Source organism: Camelus ferus, chromosome 4, assembly GCF_009834535.1.
Source record: "Camelus ferus isolate YT-003-E chromosome 4, BCGSAC_Cfer_1.0, whole genome shotgun sequence".
NCBI classification, from domain to species: Eukaryota; Metazoa; Chordata; class Mammalia; order Artiodactyla; family Camelidae; genus Camelus; species Camelus ferus.
Window position 1 is genome coordinate 39,484,245 of NC_045699.1, and position 21,438 is coordinate 39,505,682.

A 21,438-nucleotide genomic window follows, 5' to 3' on the forward strand; every position below is an offset into this window, starting at 1 on the left:
AAGCCTATGAAAATTTGTCAGTTGGGTCTGGTCACAGTGTACCTGCAGGACTCAGTAAGACAAAAGTTATCTTTCTTGTTCTTGTTTCCGTACCTCTGTGGGGGGAGGCTGACTCTCTAAACTTTCTCACATACACCTGAAGCCTTAGGCAGAACTCTTTTAATGATTGCTGTGTTTCTGTGCTCAGGTGCAGAGCAAGCTTGACTAAGCAGAGGTGACTAGCAACAGGACACAAAGCTTAGAGCTAAAGAGATGTATTCAATCTGGAGTCGGGTTTGTTCTTCCCTGTTACCGTTAGAGAAGCCATTCTGTGACCTAAGCCTGGCCACACTGCTGGCCCCTGCAGGAGAATAGGTCTCAGTAGTTAATGATTTCAAGGGAACAAAAGCCTGTAGGAGCAAATAGGAATTACGAGGCCAGGAAGATAACTGTATCTGAGACAATATATCAGTTGTAGAGACTCCCAGTTCTTTCTTGAAGGTAGATTAGTCCGATGTACATTTTTGAGCTGTTTTGCAGGACCCAAACCCCACAGAGCACTCAACCACCAGACTAACTGGAACCTAAGAAATGATGTGAACTTTGCTGATCCTGTAGGCTTCAGTCAACTGGAGCCTGGACTGTCAACCTTTGCCCCAATTCTATGCTGAACCCTCCCCAGCTCAAGCCCCTTCATGAATATGCACACACCCGTGGCTTAAAAGTTCCCCAATTTTGGTATTCAAGGAGACACTGCTTTGGGAAACATCTCCAGTGTTCTCCTTACTTGCTACAAATAATAAATCTTTCCTTCACCCGCTCTTTGGTTTGGCTGTGTCTTTCGGCTTGACATCCACCAAGAGGCGAACACAGTTTTTCAGAAACACTGTACTCATACTCTACCCAGGAGAGCTCCTGAATTTTTGCAGTTCCTCTAACTCACTCCTGGGCCTTTGCATAAACAGGCTGCCTAGCTTGAACCCGTGCCACAGTGGATCAGAGAGATGGGGGAGCCCTGTGAGTCAGGCACCCTGGACACTTTCCTGAAGTGGTGGGACTTGAGTTGGACCCTCAAGATGGGTGTGAATCAACTAAACAGAAGAGGCAGGGAAAGTTGTCAAGCTGGGGTGAGTTCCATTAGTCCCATTTCTTTTTTATTTTTATTTTTTATTGAAGTGCAGTTGACTTACAATGTTAGTTTCAGTTGTACAGCAAAGAGATTCAGATATATATATATATATTTTTTTTTTTCCCGTTACATCTCATTACAAGAAATTGAATATAGTTCCCTATGTTATACAGTAGGTCCTTGTTGTTTATCTATTTTATATATTGCAATGTTTATTTGTTAATCCCAAACTCCTAATCTATCCCTCCCTCCTCAATCCGCCTCCACCACCCAGAGGTGTGTTTTCTGTGTTCATGAGTCTATTTCTGGTTTGTAAATAAAATTTGTATATATATATATATATATATTTAGATTCCACATATAAGTGTCCATATAAGTCTCATTTCTGAGGCAGGAATGTGTAATATACAAACCAGAGCTGGAAGATTCCACTGCAAGGTGATAAAGCTTAGCAGTATGTAAGGGGACCCTGACTTTACCACTTCTTTAGGCCCATCAATTAATTGGCCTCCTTGTGCCCCAGTTTTCTGACTGTAAGATGGAAATAATAATATTGGCCACCTCATAAAGCATTGGAAAGAGTTAAGAGTTAACACAGTGTGAAGCAACTAAATCAGCATCTTAGGCACAGAGAGCCCTCAGGATTAGCTATTAGTATTATGATTACCTGAGAAGGGGAACAGAATTTGCTATCCCATTGCTATCCCAAAATATGTCTTCTTAGCATAAGAATCATCTTGAATGGGTTATTTCTAAGAAGCTGCAGACCCAGGAAAAGCTCTAAAAACTGAGTATAAGTTACCTTTCGTAAGAGACATTTACATTTACAAGGGAAATCACCGTTTGTAAGGGTGTCTCCCTCTCTGTACCGGAAGAGGAGGATGACTAAAACTCTAGAAACCTTTATCAACAGAGAAGGCAAGGACCTTTGGCTACACAACAACCACACCCTTTACTGTGCTTTTCCTGGTAACCTCCCGTAACTAGCTTTCCCCCCAACTTCCCCAAACATCTTTTTTTTGTCTTTAACTGGAGATGAAGTTTGAGGTGGTGACTTGGGCCACTCTTAAAAGTTACTCATTTTCCTGCTTATCTTCTGTGCATACAGGAGGTATATACGTTATTAAACTTGTTTTTTTTTTTCTTCTGTTAATCTGTCTTTTATTATAGAGGGGTCTCTGCCAAGAACCTAAAAGTATAAACAGAAAATTACTATGCCTCCCCTTCACCTGTTGATCTGTTGTAAGGAACTTATTACAGCCAGGCTACAACACAAATGAGCTAGCCAAAGTGTAAATGTCTTCAGAATTCCAACCTTGAAAACAGACATGTAACATCTCACATGAAACCCCAATATAAAAAAGAAACAAAGAGAAGTAGTATTTTATAGCTACAAATATATTCTGTAGTTTAAATGTAGAAAATTTACTTTGTATAGTATAAGTTTTTTCAATGAGAACACGTTAATATGTTGATCAGCCTCCAAATTTGGTTCATATTACTGTATACACTTATGTAACAAACTAAATTCAGGAAATATATATTTAAAGATAACATTGTATGAATTAAATTCATATAATTTAATTCATACAATGTTATCTTTAAATTTAAATATTTATTTAATGAAGTATTATTTAATGAAATATTAAATTTTATATATATATATTTATATATATAAAATGAAATTTGGATCAAGTATTTTTGGAACCCCTTGAAACACAGTTTGAAAATTACCAATCTGGCCTAACACTATTTAAGACAGGAGGGAAGTGGGCAGGACACAGCGATTAAAGGAAGGACATAGCAGTTAGCACCAAGATGGCAGAAAAGTCAACTACCAACAAACCTGGAGCCCCACAATAGTGGCACATTTGACCTCCAGTGGACCTTGAGCTTCATCGTACACTGTAATGTACCAGCAAGGTGAACAACACACCCACAGGCACCATGGCAGTTCAGAGGTTAACCATGAAAAGTCAAAGAGAGGGCGGTGGCCCAATTCTGGGAAGCCCACCCCTTCCCCATAGTAGCTGGAATAATCCTCTCACTTGTTAGCATATAAATCTACTTAGCCCATAAAAACTAGCAACAGGGCACCTCTTGGCAGCTCTCTGTCTTGCCTCCTGAGATTGTGAAGGAAAAGCTGGGCTGGTCTAACAAGATAACTCACAAGTCTAGGAATGTGAAGGAGAGGCTGGGCTGGTCTAACAAGATAACTCACAAATCTAAGTATCAGAATACTGATCTGAGTTCTGCTGGACTAACTTGTAAATCTAAGTTAATTAGTGTTGGTTTGCTGTTCATGTTTTTTTGCTAGCCAGCTGGATTTTCAAAGATATATATCTGGCTTTGGAAAGTTGGTTTGCTGCCTCCCTGCCTCCACTTTTGTGATAATGATGCTGCTAAAGCTGTTCCATGCCTATTGGCTGAATACCCCAAGCTTGTATTTTACCGTATAAAACCTCATGTGTACGTCTTGGAGGTGCTCAGAGCTTTAGAGCAGAAGCCCCTCTGAGCCCGCCTGCATAATACATCTGAGTACTCCAACCCTCCGAGTGGTGCTTGTTTCTTGGCTGGCCTGTTGTATCCGTAACAAGATGGCCCACTCTCTGATCATGGAGTGTACATCTCTCTAAATAAATCTACTTTTACTCAACTATGACTCGCTCTTGAAAAAATTCAAACCTGAAAAAATCAGATTAAAAATTCATTCATTCATTCATTCATTGTGCTACTTCAATAGGGCACACTCCAAATCAAAATTGGGATAATTACTAACTTTCTTTAATATACTCTACCAATATTTGAGTATCCACTTTTTAAAAACATTTTTCCAGTTTTTCACACTGAAAAATTATTGCTTGTATAATTGGAAAAAAACCAAAAATACAATGTTAATTCTCACCACAGGGGGAAAAAACCCTACATAATTCTATTCCTCGTACATCCACAAGGTGGCACATAAACACTTCGTTTTTTATTTCACTGCTATTTGCAATTAGAAATGCAAACGGAAAATCAAACTGAAGTAATTGCTATGTTCACTTCAGGCACTTCTAGGTACAGGAGAATTCTATACTCCGTCCTCAGTAGAAGAGTTTGGCTCACCCACTGCCTCATGCACTTGGATCTGGTTCTTTGCTAAGGAAGGACCATTGTACTCTACCCCTTTCCTCAATCACAAGAGTATTTGATAACAGATTGTTCTAACTTGAAAAGTTCTGATTTTTGGAGCTTCTTCTGAATATATGTTTTGTTAAGAAAGATAAGATGGAGGACAAAAAAAGAAAGCCAGAATTATACAACAGAAATATACAGAGCCTCTCTCATTAAAAAAATGTTTTTAATTATATATTTGATACAATTATGGTATAGGAGAAAAAGATATGCTATAATTTCTGAAAAGAAAGATAAAAAAATTTTCTGGGGCACTGGAATATTTTTACAATAGTTAGTAAATACTTTTCAGATTGTGGAGATAAACTTTCAATTCTTTTCAGCAAATTTCCTTTTTTAAGGCAGAATTTACTCACAGAAATGGCTGTTCTCTAGTTTCAGCAAAAGCCTCCTACCCTGACTTCTGTCAACATTGTGATGCCTTTGCCATGTGACAACCACGGCAAAAACATCAATGTTACAAAATGAATTACATATTTAATTATTTCAGTTTGTCTCTAAAATTACTGGTGTTTCCTTCCTCCTTTTTCACAATTAATATATAAAATTTTACAGTCTGCTACTTTTTTCTGTCCAATACATTAAATAATAAGACCACAGAGAAGCTTCTCTAATCTGTTGGGTTGTTTACAGCATGGACTTTAGCTATATTTTGAAGAGGGAAAAAAGTAAATGTAGGGAGGTTTATTTTTGTCATTTGACAGAAGTAAGCCAAGCTTCTTTTTGAATGGAACTGAAATACCATATTTAGCAAAACAGTATTGTGCAAATCACTGCACAAATTCTAATGTTTTTCTACCTTATGGTTAGAAAAGTTCTGACTTGAAAAATATTAATATTGTGAACGAAAATACTACAATGTGAATGAAAATACTGCAACCATATCAGTAAACAAAGAATGCTGAAACCAAGTCATCAGCGGCTGCCGCCCCCCCCCAAGTAGGGACAGGCCTGCAGCCCAGCCTCTGCAGTCACTCACAAAGGTGCACTCTGAGCTGACTCAGAATAAGAAAGGACAGGATACTGGCCCTAGATAGCTAGGTGCTTGTCAAAGGAATGAATTCAGTGAGCCCAAATGTTTGCTTCCTCCTATACATAGAAAAGCACTCAATTCTTTAACTTGAGATGCCTGGTTTTCTTTAGATAACAAGCAATCTTTTATTGTTCCAACTACCTGGTCTTTGTTGTAAAGCTCCTATATATCCTAGCTCCTCCCCTACCTCTTCGGAGCAGTCCCTCAGAGCAATCTGAGAGGCTGTCATCCCGGCTCGAGTCCTCCCGCCAAATAAAACATAACTCTTAACTTTTAGGCTGTGCATTTATTTCAGTCGACAATGTATTCATTCATTAATATATTATATTAATATACTTACATTAATATAATACATTAACATTAGATGCTTAGTTGAGAACTTGATCCTTTTTAGCTCGTTTGGTTCCTATAGTACACCAAGCTGTTCTGATTCTTCTGTTGAGAAATATAATGTGACACATCAGTACCAAATAATCCTCAGGGGCCCTCTAATCCACAGGGAAATTAAATTAACTTCCTTATATTAGTGGGATGAATAAGAGCTCCCTATTAAATCTATTATCTTAAAAAAATGTTGTCATGATATAAAAAAATCCTCAACATTGCCAGTGATTAAACAAATGCAAATCAAAACTACAATAAAGTATCACCTCACGCCAGTCAGAATGGCCATCATCAAAAAGTCTACAAATAATAAATGCTGAAGAGGGTGTGGAGAAAAGGAAATCCTCCTACACTGCTGGTGGGAAAGTAAATTGGTGCAGCCACTGTGGAAGACAGTATAGAGTTCCTCAAAAAAACAAAAATAGAACTACCATATGATCCAGCAATTCCACTCCCAGGTGTATATCCAGAAAAGACCAAAAATCTAATTTGAAAAGATACATGTACCTCCAAGCTCATAGCAGCACTATTTAAAATAGCTAAGACATGGAAACAACCTAAATGTCCACTGACAGATGACTGGATAAAGAAGATGTATATATATACACAATGGAATACTACTCAGCCATAAAAAATAACAAAATAATGCCATTTGCAGCAACATGGATGGACCTGGAGATTGTCATTCTAAGTGAAGTAAGCCAGAAAGAAAGAAAAATGCCATATGATATCACTTATTTGTGGAATCTAAAAAAAAAAAAAAAAAAAAGAGACAAATGAACTTATTTACAAAACAGAAACAGACTCACAGACATAGAAAACAAACTTATGGTTACCGGGGGGAAGGTGGTGGAAAGGGATAATTTGGGAGTTCAAGATTTGCAGATACTAACTACTATATATAAAATAGATAAACAACAAGTTCGTACTGTATAGCAAAGGAACTATATTCAATACCTTGTAGTAACTTATGTTGAAAAATAATATGAAAACAAATATATGTACGTCCATATATGACTGAAGCATTGTGCTGTATACCAGAAATTGACACAACATTGTAAACTGACTATACTTCAATAAAAGCATATATACATACCAAAAAAGATGTGGTATATACACACAATGGAACATTACTCAGCCATAAAAAAGAATGAAATAATGCAATTTGCAGCAACATGGATGGACCTAGAGATTATCATACTAAGTGAAGTAAGTCAGATAGAGGAAAAAAATATCATATGTTGTTACTTATATGCAGAATCTAAAAAGAATGATACAATAATCTTATTTACAAAACAGAAACAGACTTACAGTTATAGAAATTTATGGTTACCACAGAGGAAGGAGTAGGGAGGGATAAATTAGGATCTTGGGATTAAAAAAAAGAAAAAAATTCCTTATTTACATTCTAAAAAGTCTACTTAACTACTCTGAATTTTTGAATTTTATTACAGATGTGAAAAGAATGTGGTCAAATTTTACTCATAGCCTTTGGGCTTTGCTTAGAAGCAGTTTTTAATGAAATGGAAATATGCCTTGTTTGAAAACACATTGTAGAAGATCACTCTAACAGTTTTTGACTAAGGAAAAGATAAGAAGGATAATTTAATAATTGTGTTTTAGAAAAGAATTTCTCTCCACCCTCCTCTCAAAACAAAAACAAACACGGGGGGAAAAACACCTAAGATTTCATGTTTATCTTTTCATTGTGATTTCCTATGTGCTGCCCTCAAATCGATGTTATTCACTGATTTGTGTTTTGAGTTCCATTGCCAAGTTTGCCCTCTGCATTCAGGTAACAATAAGAACTGAAGCAATGGTAACTACCTCATATTTAACTACAGCGAGCCTTGCAGGGCTTGCTTTCTGTGTGTTTACACTAGAAGGTAGAACTTTTTTTAAGTGTCAAAGACGAGAATGCTTCTTTTATGATACATAGCAATTAAGAAGCTATGAACCACATATGGTCATGAGTTTGTCCTTTATCTGCCTTAAGTCTAAACAAGGAAGGAAGAAATAATTTTCTTTGGAATCATTTGTAAAGTTATTTATGAAGTTCATGAAATTATTTGCCTCAATAAGTATTGGTAAAGTAAAAGGAATCCTTCCTCAGCTCCTTCCTCAAACTGTAAGGCAAGGATTATAATTTAGGAAGACGGCACAAGATGAATGAGAAGTGCCATCCCTGCAGAAGGTAAAGAAGCATGACAAGATATTCAACAAAAGGTTTCCTCGTCTTTCTTGCCCACCTCACTGTTTCTCACAGTGTACTTTTCCTGCAACTAATCGCATCCTAGCAAGATTATGGCAAATCCCATGCTTTATTCACCTTTATGACTGCTTTATGAATTGCTGCATAATCTGTATAACCTCAAAAATCTCCCTCTCTCTCGATTATCTGTGCATACTCCCTTACAGCCCCAGCACGATGGTCATCATGTTATTTACATGATTATTGGCACAGAGTTGTTACCTAAATATTTGTTGAAAGAAAGAAAGAAAGAAAGAAAGAAAGAAAGAAAGAAAGAAAGAAAGAAAGAGAAATTGTTTAAAATATAAATCAATTGTTTCTCTCTGAAGCAGTGGTACAGATCTGTTGTTACAATCTGACTTGCATTTATTCCAAATGTAATTGAGGTCTAATGTAAAAATAACTTTAAAAATAACATCAAAAAGAACTAATTAGTTTGAGTCTATTATACACGCACATGATATAAAATTGAAAAGGTACAAATGATACAGAATGAAAAGTAAGTTCCCACTACAACCACCCCGCCAATTTGTCTCCATCCACAAAGCTCTCCTCTTTCCAGGTCGTCACAGTCAGTAGACAATTTCAAAAGACCTTAATGAACAAAAGAATTACTATATTTGTCCCTTCAGATGGCATGTGCCTTGCAATTCTGCAACAAGATAGGAACAGATAATATCACCGATTTTTTTTCATGCCTCCATGAGATGAGGATTCTACAGCTCTCCTAAGAATAACATAAACTGTAACATAGTTAAGTGAAATCCATAGAAGTGAGTCCATGATGCTATTGTTACACTGTCCTGTGCGGAATGGCAAGGAGTTTATTGAAACAGAGTACTTTTTTGATTTCTGAAACAATTTGATCAAAGGTTTGCTTTTGCTCAGATCAGACAGAGCTTGGTTCCTGGTGCAATTTACCTCACTAGAACTACGTGTTAACATTTTCCTTTCTCCCTTGCATTCAGCACTAGGTGGCAGAGATTCCAAGAGTGGTTGAAGGTGATAGTAATTTTCTAAGGAGCCACCAGGGCTGGGGGAATAACTGAAGAGGCTGTTTTCCCCTCCAAGTGAAATGACTATTCATCCTCACTGATAGGAAAAATCAGCCTTTATTATCTTTGTGTGTTATGAAAAGTATCCAGTAAGTCAATACTTAATGTCCTTCTTTTCATTGAAAGCTAAACAGAACCTGTAAAAGGAAGCATTTGGGTGATGCTCTGAGTGACACAGAACCAGGTGAGGCACAGTAGCTAAATCTCTGTTTGTAATCTATTCAAAATGGAAAGGTCAGAATTCCATATTGGCATTAAGGCAAACATGATCCACTTACACCAGACAACAGAAAAAATGAAGTCAGCCAACGTACAAGTAAAATCAAGTCAAATATTCCAGAACTTTCAGTGGAAAAAAACATTGAACCACCCCAAAAGTTTACATGTAAAACATTGCCAAAAGGCTAATAAAGGACAGTAATTTTATTTTTATTTTATTTTTAAAATACTTATTATTTACCCAAAATATAGGCTACCAAGTTTAGGCAAATGGCTAAATATTTAAGAAAAAATAAAGTTAGTTCTGAAAGGGAGCAGGACCCTGTGCCCTCTCCCCTGCCTCTGGTTTATGGAAAGTCTCCCGGGCCTCCCTGAGTCCTAGAAGAGCAGGCTCAAGCAGTTGATCAGGGCAAGCCTGCAGGCACTGGCGGATGCGATTCTGACCACCTAGCTCAACGATTAACTGAGATTATTCCTTTATTTCCCTTTAAAGCTTTCATGTCTGACCAGAATTTTTGGAGATGGGGTTTTTGGGGGGATGCTGGGTCCACTAGATTGCAAGCATTCTGATTAAAAGCAACTTTCCTTTTTGTTTAGGAAGTTCCTGAAACACACAATAAAATTGTTCGCCATTTCATCTTTCTGGGTAAGAATTTCCTAGAATAGGAAAGTCAAATAAAAGTAGACAGCTCTGTGTGTGTGTGTGTGTGTGTGTGTGTGTGTGTGTGTGTGTGTGTATGTGTGTAGACAGTAAGTTACTTCAATTTCTCAGAAGAAACCTCTTTTAACTTCTTTCAATCCAGTGTTTCCCCAACCCACTGCACCGTAACACTCCTCTCATAAAACCCATTAAAATGTCAAGGAACAAACCATAATAAACACTAAACCAGGAAATCATTTCTATGAGAGCGTGATGAACTGGAAGTTCTCAAAGGGTGATCCCCAGAGCAGCAGAGTCAGCATCACTTGGGAACTTGTTAGAAACGTTCCCACCTACTAACTCAGAAACCCCAGGGGTGGGGTCGGCAATCTGTGTTTCACACCACCCTCCTGGTGACTCTGACGCATGCCTGAGTTTGAGAACCAGTGCTGTGAGCCCCCTCAGAACGCTTCTTCTAATTTCCCTGCCCAGCGCAGAACAGAGACTTGTGGGTGCCTGAGCCGACTAATACCTGCTATTCCTTCAAGGAATTTAAATATTTGTCTGCGTGTGCTTGGTGGAGATGAGAGCAAACCAATTTTTTGCAAAAGCCGAGTGCCTCTTTCTCTACACTGTGACTCATACTCTGATGTTCTTTCTTCTTCCCTGAGCTCTTTGAAAACAGCACCCGCTTTGCTCTAGGATTAGCGCATTAGTGAGGAATATAACATTTACTTAAGATGTTAGCAGAGAGCCCAGGAGACCATCTGGATCGCATGGTCTCAAGGGTTTGCTTTTAAAATTAATTACCCGCATCCCCCACCCTAATCCATCCCATTTAAGGTATCTCTTCTCCCAAACCTCTCTTCTTGGCTTGGCTGCTTTTAGGCAGCCTATCTCTTCCTGCTCCGGACTCCACACCTTCTTTCTGACCTTTCCTTCTAAAAGCAGTTCAGTTAGTGCCCACAGAAGTTTCTAAAGTCTTTATCCCATCACCACCTGCAAGTTAACACCATCTTCAGGGAAACTGGAGGAATCATATTAAGGCTGAAGACTTTGCCTTGTGAAAAAAGCCTCCCCGGCTGCTAGGCTGCACCGAAGCTGTGCTGAGCGGGACTGACGTCAATCTAAACTTCCCCACTGTGGCGGAGGAAACCTGAGTTACAACAGATACCGTGCTTCCAGTTTATTCCAGTCAGATTCCAGAGTCCCTTTCAGATGGGTGTTCCAACCTGGGTGAGTCCCTCTTAGAGTGGCTCAGGTCCTGCCCCTGGTTACAGGCAGCAAAGCCCAGCGGGCAGGATGAAGGCCGCACTGGTAGGGCATTATCGTGGGACTCTGTCTAGGACGCGGCACATCTGAAAGAGGCCTGTATATAGCAGCCTGGGCGCAGTGTTCCTTAGTTTCAGACTTCACTGCACATTAGAATCATCTGGGGAACTTTTACAGCTATTGACACCCAGGCCATAATCTACACCAGCGAAATCAGAATCCTTGGTACAGACCCAGGCACCAGTACTTTATAAAGCTCCCTAAGTCATTCCGATGGGCAGCAAGTCTGAGCGCGCTGGACCACACTGTGTACGAAATCATACAATCCGCTAAGACTTTCCGACCATTTTGTTCAAAGCACTTCACATAACTAAATTAGTTTTATTTTCATCACTTTCTGTTTTCCAGATGGGAAACTTGGTACTCAAAGGGAGAATGTGACTCACACAAGGAAGGCTGCAGGTGAACCGTTAAAGTGGTAACAGAAGGCGTGACCTTCCCCCAGCCGCTGCTCTCATCAAGGCCTGAGACTTGTAAATGCTATATAATTTTTTGAAGTTTCTTGGGAACCAAAAAGAATTTGGAGACTCTTAATGGGGGATGCAGGCAATTCGAATGAAAACCATCATGCATTAATTTCTAAATTAAGGGTTTTTTTTTGTCTGAGAAATCTGAAATCTGAACAAGTAAACTGTGAATTTTTAAAAATTAATAATATGGTTTTGGTTTTAATAAGAAAAATCTGACTAAGAGCTGTAGGAAATGTTCCCATGTGGTCAGAATCAACCTCAAAATAGTTTAACCTTGTTACATAGCAACTCATACCCTGTGATTCTGGAGATACTCCTTTTCACTGGCTCTGGCTCAGAACAAGTATCAAATATCTCAGACCAAAGACCCTGTCAGGCCACAGAACCCACATCCTGGGTGGTTACAGAATATTTAAATTATAGTGGGAAAACATGAGATCTGACGCCTGGGTCTTGAGTCTTTGCGGTGTTAAAAGTTGTGGGAGATGAGGGACCAGCGTGCTCAGAAGGGGCAACAGAAGGAAAACAGGGAGCAGTCAGTGTCCAGCTGAAGAAAGGATTTCAAGGACAAAGAGTGATTAGTTGTTTGAAAAGCTGCTGAGATGAAGTAAGATGAGTTCGAATAAATGCCTACTGGATTTAGTAACACGGAGCTGAATTTGACAAGAGTGGTGTCCCCTGAGGCACAGGAGGAAGCTCTGGGTTAGCGAGGGTGTAACAAACACAAACAATCGGGTTCTTCCAGAAACTCCCTTTGCCAAGCCCAAGGGGAGGTTTATGCCCCCTGGACCCTCTGCTCTGTTCTGGAGATCCCAGCTAGGAGCCTGCAAAGGGAAAGGCACAGAATAGTTGCAGCGCCTTCCTAACTGGTCACTGAGAAGGCCAGCTCTCGGTAAGGCAGTTCACTAAGGCAAACGACACCACGCCCATTCGTATGTGAGTGGTTTGGGGTTGCTGTCACCCTCCAGGGGTAGAGATAAGTAGTTGTGACAGATAATTGTGACATATAGCCCAAGTGCTTAAAATAGTAACTAGCTCTCTGCCCTTTCCCAGAAAAAGTTTGCCATGCTTTGCTGTAAAATAGAGAGGAAGGGACAGAATGAATTAGGGCTGTGGGTAAAGGATGAAGGGGTTCAAGAAAAGGGTTTTTAAAGAACGAAATAACATTTTTGTATGCTGAAAGGATATAGTAAAAAAGAATAAAAATTAATGTTGCAGAAGAGAAAACTGCTGGGTTAAGTCCTTGAGTATGACAGCAGGGTGGAGACCATGTGCCCAAGGAGAACAGGTGACCTTGCTAGGATTAGAGTCATTTTTATTTTTATTTTTACAAAGTCCAACTCTAATTTATTCTTTTAAGTGATTGCATATGATTTCATAGTGCAGATAAATCATAATTTATTCCATCATTCCCCTACTGAACGACATAATTTGTTCCCAGGTTCCTGCTGCTCTGGACAATGCAGCAATTATCATCTTTGCAGTTTTTTTCAATGTTGTGTCAATTTCTCACGTACAACATAATGTTTCAGTCAACACATATACACATATATTCCTTTCCATATTCTTCTTCATCACAGGTTACTACAAGATATTGAATAGAGTTGCCTGTGCTATACAGAAGAACCTTGTTATTTATCTATTTTATATAGTAGTTAGTATCTGCAAATCTCAAACGATCAGAGTCATTTTTGTCTTTCATTGTTATTCTATGAAAAGCTGTGCAATCTCACACTCAAGAAACATAAAAGTTAAACTTCTTTTTTTAACCTCTCAGAATTGGCAAAGGCAAAAATGCTGGTACTTTGCTCCGTCAGTGAATTCATGGGGAAAGAGGCAGGCACTTATATGTTGATGGTGAGAGTAGAAATTCGTACATTTTCTGTCTGGAGGCATATCATCACCAAGCCTAAGGCTCAGACCTTCTAAGAGGATCACCCATCTAGGAAACATACCCTGCGAAACTGACCTTCAGTTCACTCTTCAGGAATGAACTGCAGTAATTGCAGTTCTCGTCGCTGCTCAGGAACAAGGCTGGGGTCTCCAGAACATTCAGAGGTTCCGAGAGGGATAGAACCCTCTTGTGAGTGCAGCAAAGAAAAGTTCTAAAGACCTGATGGGATCACCACCCAAGCACCAGTGTCCAGGGAAGCCCACCCCTATGGCAGAGATGGGGCTGCTAAATCTCCAGCTGCGTGTGGTCTTCTCAGAGTTTAAATTCTTATACCTGTTACCCAGGTTTCACGAACTTACTTCCTTTCTCTGTGTGTGATGATATCTTTTGCCAATTACCTTCACCCTTGAAGGAAACCACCAGAGGCCAATATCTACCAATTTTTTATATGCTCATTTTAACCAAACAATACCATTTCTGGCAATTTACTCTACACATGTATTTCATACGTGTATAAGGATGTTCACTGCAGCATTATTTGTAACAGCAAAAAACTGCAAACAACCTAGTAGGAATCTATTAAATATCATGGGACAGCCCCTGGGCTGTATTGAAAAAAAACAAAGACATTGCAGACAGACATTGAAAAAAGCAAAGAGGCTTTACATACACATTTCCAAAATGTGGTGAGTGGAAAAAAGCAAGGTATTAATCAACCTTCAAAGAATGAGGATAAAAACAGACACGTAGATCAGTGGAACAGGACAGAAAGTCCAGAAATAAACTCACGCACTTACAGTCAATTAACCTACGACAAAGGAGGCAAGAATATACAATGGAGAAAAGACAGTCTCTTCAACAAGTGGTGCTGGAAAACTGGACAGCTACCTGTAAAACACTGAAAGCAGAACATTCTCTAACACCATATTAAAAAATAACCTCAAAATGGATTAAAGACTTAAACGTAAGACCAGATACTATGAAACTCCTAGAGGAAAATACAGGCAGAACACTCTTGGACATAAATTACAGCAATATATTTTTGAACCAGCTCCTGGAGCAATGGAAATAAAAGCAAAAATAAACAAACGGGATCTAATTAAACTTAAAAGGTTTTGCACAGCTAACGGATACCACTGAGAAAACAAAAAGACAACCTACAGAATGGGAGAAAATATTTGCAAATGATTCAACCAACAAGGGACTAATTTCCAAAATATACAAACAGCTCATACACCTTAATATCAAAAAAACAAGCAACCCAATTAAAAAATGAGCAGAAGACCTAAATAGACATTTCTCCAAAGCAGATATCCATATGGCCAACAAGCACATGAAAGGATGCTCAACATCACTAACTGTTAGAGAGATGCAAATCAAAACTACAATCACCACACAACAGTCAGAATGGCCATCATTAAAAAGTCCACAAAAGATAAATGCTGGAGAGGGTGTAGAGAAAAAGGAACCCTCTTGCACTGTTGGTAGGAATGTAAATTGGTGCAGCCACTATGGAGGACAGGTTCCTTAAAAAACTAAAAATAGATTTACCATATGATCTAGCAATCCCACTCCTGGGCATATATCTAGAGAAAAATCTAATTAAAAAAGACACATGAGGGTAGGGAATAGCTTAGTGACAGAGTGCATGCCTAGCATGCATGAGGTCCTGGATTCAATCCCCAGCACCTCCATTAAAAATAAATAAAGAAGAAGACACATGCACTCCAACGTTCACAGCAGCACTATTTACAATAGCCAAGACATGGAAACAACCCAAATGTCCATTAACAGATGACTAGATAAAGAACATGTGATACACACACACACACACACACACACACACACACACACACACATTGGAATACTACTCAGCCATAAAAAAGAATAAATGAATGCCATTTGCAGCAACATGGATGGACCTGGAGATTGTTATTCTAAGTGAAGTGGGCCAGAAAGAGAAAGAAAAATGCCATATGACATCACTTATATGTGGAGTCGAAAAAAAAAAAGGACACAAATGAACTACTTAGTATTTATAACTCAGATGATTGATTTTTTAAAATATGTATAAGCACATTTGACTGTCTTTTATGATTGGATTACTGAATTCTGTTGATTCTTATTTTGTGGTTGGCTTTATTCCTTTGATTAACTATGTAAGTTTAAAAAGCTAAAGCTCTAAACTGTTCTTAGAAACAAAAAAACAGTACATATATATAAATTTTAAAAGTTTTATCTCTTAATGAGTTGCTCTTCCTAGAATAAACTTTGTTTACCCCCCCAAAAAAATTAAATTAAAAAGAAAACAATGAGGATAGCAAACAAGGATTAGGATTCAAGGATTAGGTAGCAAGCAGTGTTATATGTTGCTGAGAAGTTATAAAAAGCCATTGGATTTGACAGAAAGATGGAGTTATATGAATTCTTCATTGAGTTCAAGAGTAGTTTGCAAATCTTCAGGAGTAGTTTTAATACTTTGCAGGTGGAAGTTTTAGGGATGACAACTTTTTTTAAATAATGGTTAATGTGGACACAGTAGAAAAAAAAGTTTGGAAATAGAACTGTTATTAGAAAGAATAGTAAAGATGTCAATTATTCATACATTATGCCACTTTTCTTAGTGGTCCCACAGGTAACTGTTGTTTTATTAATATTTTTCAGTCATTTTTCTCTATGTGATAAATTTTTTATTTTTGTTACAGTTTCTGTTGCAGTTTTGTCAAGTACACTAATCTTTTCTTCTTCCTCCTCTGCTCTGCTGTTAATTCCAGTTAGCATATTTTTTTTCAGTCTCAGAGATTGTATTTTTAATCTCTACAAACCCAATTTATATTCCTGCCTAATATGCTCAACCTTTCATCTACCTTCTTGAACATGTGGAATACAGTTATAATAACTGTTTTAATGTTCTCAAATCACCATTTAAAAAGATCTATTTCTATTGATTGATTTTGTCTCCTCTTTACTATGGGTTTTTTAATACACATATTTTTATTGAAGTATAGTCAGTTTACAATGTTGTGTCAATTTCTGGTGTACAGCACAATGCTTCAGTCATACATGAACACACATATACTCATTTTCAAATTCTTTTTCAATGTAAGTTATTATAAGATATTGAATATAGTTCCCTGTGTTATACGGTATAAACTTGTTGATTATTTATTTTATATGTATTAGTTAGTACACGCAAATCTCAAACTCCCAATTTATCCCTTTACACCCTCTTCACCCCTTGGTAAACATAAGTTTGTTTTCTATGTCTGTGAGCCTGTTTCTGTTTTATAAATAAGTTCATTTGTCTTCTTTTTCTTTTTAGATTCCACATATAAGTGATACCATATGGTACTTTTCTTTCTCTTTCTGGCTTACTTCACTTAGAATGACAATCTCCAGGTCCATCTATGTTACTAGAAATGGCATTATTTTATTCTTTTTTATGGCTGAGTAGTATTCCATTGTATACCACTCACATCTTCTTATTCAGTCATCTGTTGATGGACATTTAGGTTGTCTCTATGTCTTGGCTATTGTAAATAGTGCTGCTATGAACATTGGGGTGCATGTATCTTTTTGCATTAAGGTTTGTTACGGAAAACAGTATGGAGATTCCTCAAGACTAAAAACAGACTTACCATATGATCCAGCAATCCCATCTATGGGTTATGTTTTCCTCTTTGCATGCCTAGAAAATTTTGGTTGGATGCCAGACATTGTGAATGCTGCCTTGTTGGGGGCTGACTGTATTTTTGTTCCTATTAAATATTCTTGACATTTTTCTGGGACACAGACAAGTTACTTGGAAATAGTTTGATACCTTTGAAGCTTTCTTTTGAGCTTTTCTAGTCAGGACTAGAGCAACTTTTACTCTAGGGATAGTTTTGCCCCCACTACAGTGTGCTTTATCTGGTGTCTCGTGGATTACAAGGATTTCCCCCCTGGCTGGTGAGAATTGTTCTTTGTGAGTTCTAGGGATTGTTCCCTCTGCTCCTCCCAGGCGGTTCTTTCCTGGTGTTGGGCAGTTTCCTCATAAACATGCAATCTCAGCTGAAGACTGAACAGGACCCTCTACAGATCTTTGGAGCTCCCCCCCCCCATGTTGTTTTCTCCTTTCTAGTATTTGTCCCTGTAGAGTCTAGCTATTTTGCCCTTCCTGGACTCCTGGCTCTGTTTCTGTACTCACAAGGGCTGCAGAGCTCTGACTGAGTTATTTGTCCCTAAGCTGCAGCCTGGAAACGTTCTCCAGGACAATCAGAGGCCTCACCTGATTTGTTTTCTGTTTTGAGGGATCTCTGCCCTGTGCTGCCTGATGTCCAATTTCTGAAAATCATTATGTCAAACATAATTTCCATATTTTTTGTATGATTTTTTAAATTCGTTTCCAGTGGGAACTGTTAAAATATAAAATTCAGCTAAGTAAGTTTTAAAAATTTTTTATTGGTTTTATTCAATGATCCATGAATATGATTCTAATCTAGCAGATAAGAAAAGAGCTCCAAGGAGCTGTACAAAGTGAAAGACTTTTATAGGCAGAAGGGAGCAGGGACATGGAAGTTATATAGGCAAAAAAGCAGACTGGTCATTGTAAGGTTTCCTTCCCTGAGGGGGATGGCAAGGATGGATCAGGCAGTTTACTTAACTAATGCTCATCAGGCAATGCCTGTATGACTGGCTTAGGATTCTATTTCTGTGAAAGCCAAAGTTGTAATTAAGGCTTGGTTTGAGCTTAGTATAAGTGACTCCACTTGGGGCCTATTGTCTTGTTTTTAACAGAGGGTAAATCTGATCCCTGTTACTCTCTCTTGACAGGAAATGGAAGTCTGTCAAGCCCTTTATTTTAGAAAATGCTAGCTAAGTGTAGTGGATTTTTCCAAGTTAATTAGATTTACTCCTAACAGTCAATGCTCATAAAAACTAGAGCTGATGCCGTCTATTTCTCAACAATTTGATATGTATACATTTGGTTTTGGATACTACCACCAGAGGGCGCCTCAGCCACATTTCAAGTCAGAATTAAATAAACGATTTTATATCTGGAATGGTCTTGTTCACTGAGAAGGAGAATTCTAGTGCTCAACTTGAAACAAGTCTGTGACTCTTCTGTCTCCTTTAACATGTTGGCCCACTCTCCCTGGTATCCAGGGCACAGTGTTAATTTGTTTCCTCTCCACTGTCTCCCACCCTTCCCCCTTCTTTGTTATGCCAGTGCCTCACAATTGTAACAGTTCCTCACAGCTTCTCCCCGGTACCCTCATTCTCAAAAGAGTGCATTCAGTGTCATCCCTTTCCAGGTGGCTTCGAGATAGGAAACCCTGAAGTCCAGGCACATTTCCAGGAGCCTAGAGAGCCTCTCTCCTTGAGAACTCATCCTCCTTGCACACTCAGTGTGTCCAGATCCTGCCCAACAAATGATGCACTTTCCTTTCTGACTACACCTTCTGGTTTCCTGAAACACATGTTTAAAAAAGATCAGCTTTTTTGAGGTATAGTTTCTACATGAAAATGAGCAGAATATGCCACCCTCAAATATGCCCCTTTGGCATAAGATTATCTTGGGCTTGTTATTTTTTGAGAAACAGCAGACACAGGTGAAGCTCTGAAAACAGAGTAGAGGTTACCCTCTTGTAAGAGATATTCACAATTCTAAGGGAAATCCCCAGTTGTCAGGGTGCCTTCTTTACTGTACCAGGAAGAGGGGGAGGACGAAAACTCTAGAAACTTTAGAAACAACTGTTTCTTACAAACAAACAGCTTAAAATAATCCATATGACAAAGAGGCATATTTGGGGGTGGTATATTTTCTTTTCTTTCAGTCCTATCTTCGAGACTGTAAAGAAGTTTCACAGTTCAGAAGCTCAGATCGATAGACTGCTCCATACCTTACTGAATCAGTCTGTCTTGAGAATAAGTCCGTTCAGTAAAACAGTTGTGTCTCATTTTAGGAGGTGGGTGAGCAGGTGGGCTCCCAAAGTTAGGCCTATCCTGCATAAATCAGTTATTTTAAGAAAAGACATTTCTATGGAAGCAAAAGGAAAACAAGGTTAACGGTTGGAGCAAATTATAAACTCAGTGTCTGAGTCCTGAGGGCAGCCAGTTGAGATTGCTGGAGAAGATTTTTAGATGTCAAGGTCAAAGCATCTTTTGCTGTTTGAATGTCTCTGATGATGTCATTGGGTGTTTAGATAAATCCACTTGGCTAACAGGTACACACGTTGTCTAAACATGAGCTACTGCAGTGACCTCACTGAAGTATATGTCGTTCACATTCAGTTTGCACAGTTTCAGGGAAAAGGGCAGTTTTCATTCTTAGTGATTCCAAATCAAAAGGGTGGGAGAAAATTGGAAACATTAGTTTGGAGGTTTATAACCATATATTTGAGAAAATTAAAAGATTTCAGGATCCAGTATAATTTATAGGTAAATAACAAAAACCCTGAAAGAAAATCAACAGAGATAGAATCTAATATCGTTAAAGATGTGCAACTGAAACATAATTTTTCCCTCTAAAGAAACCTTTATTTCTACCAAAGATAGCCAAATTAAGACTAATTTGTTTATAAAATAAGTCTAGTCACAGTAAACTTGGTCTGATTATTTACATAAATGCAGTAATAGTAGTAATTGACTATATAGGCTTTTTAAAATCTACTTTGTTGTAACTTTTCATAAGGAATATCAGATTGGACTTTTAAAAGCCTCTTAAGAATAGGAAGCCGTGCTAAGGACTTACCATCAGTCTTTGCAGGCAATGCCCATGGATTTGGGTGAATTCCTCTCTTCTGGAGGTCTCCAAAATGTCTTTGAAGTTCCTGCCTTACTGAGAAGATGATTTTCCTTACTCACCTGGTTAGGCTGTCAGAATCCCTGTAAGCAAAAGACCAGGCTGTTCTTCCAAGGGGCTTTTGACTTCATAATGTCATCATTAGTTCCCTAAAACTTTCTGGCATGTTTGATTCTATGCACATTCTCAAATCTAATATTCCAGGCAAAGCTTTGATAATATAACCGAATGTTTCCAACTGTGTCCTGTTACAAAGAAAACAGATTCTTAGTGAACTTACGCAAATAACTATATTGCCATGAAAATAAGAACACTCACTGAGAGTTTCTAAATTCTGGAGGTATTAGGTAGGGAGAAAAAGATAAAATGTTTCATCTCTGTTCACAAAGGTCTGTTTTACCAAATTGTTGGTAGCTGAAGAGAAAAGCGAAAAAGGTTTCCTTAAATCTGGAAAAATAAAACATTTTAGAAAATCAGCAATGTTTCAAACCAAAATTCATAAAAATTATAATCATCCTCATCAGTTCACTCATTCCCATATTACTAATTCTTGTTCTGCTTGAATATGGTTTTTCCATTAGTTCTGGAAATTCTTACCCAGTTCAGTTTTATGATCTCAAAGTTATCAAAAACATGTGTTTGTCAGAGTCCTTTCCATAACTTTCCTTGAAGATGAAGCATTTTTACAGAAACACTTTTGCCAAAAGCATCAGAATAAAACAGTAACTGTAAATGACAAAAGACTTTAAAATGGCCATGGTTAAAGATCTGATCATTCTAATGCAATCAACAAGGAAATTTGCTTATTTCAGTGACAAACAACACTTCAGGATAGTAAGAATTGTAAGTGAAAACATACCTGGACATATCAGATTATATACAATTTCAAGAACACATATTAATAACATATACCCACACAAATTAATCTAAGAAGGTTTATCATCACTTATTTGACAATGTTTCTCACATAATTTAAGACAGCAAATAAGCCTAATCTCCTTTTGTAAAGAGAGAGAACAAATCTTTTGAGATGTTCCAGGGGCCCTCTAAAAAATCCCAAACTTAGTTCAAGGTCCAAAAAGTTTCATTTA

The 21,438-nt window shown here is 38.1% G+C and overlaps 1 long non-coding RNA gene across 1 annotated transcript in view; it reads right to left on the bottom strand.

The window, feature by feature from the left end:
* The window catches only part of LOC106730170, a 31,009-nt gene extending 9,968 nt beyond the window's left edge, over positions 1–21,041 (bottom strand). Inside the window, exons 1-2 of the long non-coding RNA XR_004319288.1 lie at positions 20,297–21,041; positions 5,659–5,753 (exon numbers count right to left, since the gene is read on the bottom strand). This is a non-coding gene — a long non-coding RNA (uncharacterized LOC106730170). The remainder of the gene's footprint in view (positions 1–5,658; positions 5,754–20,296) is intronic.
* Positions 21,042–21,438: the final 397 nt, after the last annotated feature.